The sequence below is a fragment of the Belonocnema kinseyi genome, chromosome 6 (assembly GCF_010883055.1).
Source record: "Belonocnema kinseyi isolate 2016_QV_RU_SX_M_011 chromosome 6, B_treatae_v1, whole genome shotgun sequence".
In the NCBI taxonomy this organism is placed as follows: Eukaryota; Metazoa; Arthropoda; class Insecta; order Hymenoptera; family Cynipidae; genus Belonocnema; species Belonocnema kinseyi.
Window position 1 is genome coordinate 17,647,149 of NC_046662.1, and position 2,439 is coordinate 17,649,587.

The following is a 2,439-nucleotide window of genomic DNA, read 5'->3' on the forward strand; positions in this document are numbered from 1 at the left end:
TTAATTGCAAAAATATTGTGAATTATTTGGAAACTATTCTAAGACAACTCGCACGCTGGTTCAACTGATCTCTATATCACACACACAAACACGCATTCTAATTGGAAACGAGTCAGACGGCCCTCACGGTTTAAGTTTCTATCCCCCCGAAATCAGTCCAAAGCCATTTAAAGGTAACCTCCGACACTTGACTGAAAGCGAGAGTTTGGTGTATATAAGTTCTTTTTTAACTGTTCCTCTATTCCGCGGCCGCGCGGCGTTCAAAAATTCAAAAATTGTATTCGGAAAAAAATGTCGAAATTGTCTATGTTATATACTTTGAAAATTTACCTTTCGAAGTCTAACATGTGCTTATTTTGAAGCTATTTTTCACCTTATAACAACTCCTTATTAGTATAAATCGTAAACATTTTCCTATCGAAGCGCAAGTACTTTAAGCTGTGACAAAAAAGTTGGAAAAATTTGAAAATATATTTTCTGTAGGCAAATAAGAATAGAAATTAAATAAATATATATTTTCATAAATTTTATGGAAAATTCATGATTATATGTTTTATATATTCTATAAGAAATATTTTTGTTACGACAAAGAATATTGCAGTCTTTCCAACTTATTTGTTACAACTTCAAGTTCATTCAAATCAATTAGGCAATTTTCACAATATACATTCATAGGATGGTATAGTAAGGTGAAAAATGGCTTCAAAATGTGCCTAACAACATTAAAAAAAGTTAGTTAATTCGGAAGTTATTGAACCTTTCAGAAAACCTTGAAATATACAGTATTTTTGCAATATCTACTCAAAAAATTAATAGATTCTCTTCATTCTGAGTTCAGTTTATATTAATTAAATTAAACACACAATTAAAATGAAGACAAATTAATCAGTCATCAAAAAAGAGGTGTACCATAACTTTTTACACTCACTATGTGAGGCTTTGAGGTACACATTCTTATCTTGACACTCGCGCTAGGCGCTCATTGTTTCACATAAAGTTTTTTAAATCTATATTTATTTTCTAAATCACCTTAAAATAAAAAAAAACGACAATCCTTTCTTCAGAAATTCTTCCCTATTTTGCGATGTTATGCTCAAATAGAATTTCAGTTTCCAAAATATTTTTGATAAATAAAAAAACATCCTCCGCTAAAAACCTTTATTTGAAAAAATCTACGAATTTGCCAGCAATCACTTTTTCATAGGAAGCGTATTTTTTGTCTTATTTGTTAAAAATATAATTAAAAATTATATTATTTGAAGAACGACACAAGCTTTGAAAACAATGAATGGAAAAATACAGCTTATCCGAAAAAGAGCTACAATTCTTTAGGGAATAATTTTTCGATAGGACGCATAGTTTTGTTTTATTCTTAAAAATAGCATTGAAAATAAAAAAATAACATTTTTGAAAAAAAGCACAAGAGACGAAAGAAAAGAAAAGACAAAAGTTGTTCAACCAAATTTAGCTACAAATTGGTTCTAAACTTCTGTTATCGAAACGCACTAAAACTAAAAAATTTAATTTTTGGAAAAAGGACACCAACTTCTGTAACAGTTTATTTATCACAATTTTTCGCTGGAAATATGTCTACAAATTTGCTTGGATCCACTTTACACAAGGATACGTATTTTTAGTTTGAGTCGTAAAAAAAACATTAAAAATGAACAAATGAAATTCATGGAAAAGCGACATAAGTTGCAATAAAATGTTTTTATAACAAAATTCACTTTTAGGATAGGGTGCACACTTTTTTCTATAATAGACGCTTTGCGAGACTATTATATTATATTTCGAGAAAAAGTCTCAGAATTCGGATATTAGAATTTCATGGGTTTTCCAAATTGGCTGAATATGGATTGAAAAATTAATTAAATTTTTTTTCAGATAAAAACTTTCTCCCAATTTATGACGATGCGGAATGAGAATAAAATGTATGTTAGAAAAAAATTATTCTGTTCCGAGAAAATTAAAATTGAAGATCACGATATTATTAGTATGACCAAATTTTTTTTTGCTAAAAATACGAAAAAATATAGTTTTTAAAATAAATGATAATATCTTAAGGAAACATCAATGCTAAAAAGCTTAAAGAAATTATTAATGCATTAAAATTGTTATTAACATTTTAATCATTAGTTAAAATAAATATTGTGTCAAAAAATGATATTTTGATAAAATCCTTTTACCACAATGTGTATTTAATATTTTAATAATTTATTATGCAATAGATCCATTTCTGATAGAAAGTCCAAACTTCAAAAATGCTATATATATATATATATATCGATACACTATCATTAAAACAATTCAATAACTAAACATCTTTATTTTATCTAAAATTTTCGTTTTCAAACGCATCTGATGTGTAACTTTAAAGTCTTTGAAACTGCATTTCAAAATTCTTTTAATGAAAAATTTGCGCTTAAAAATGATATT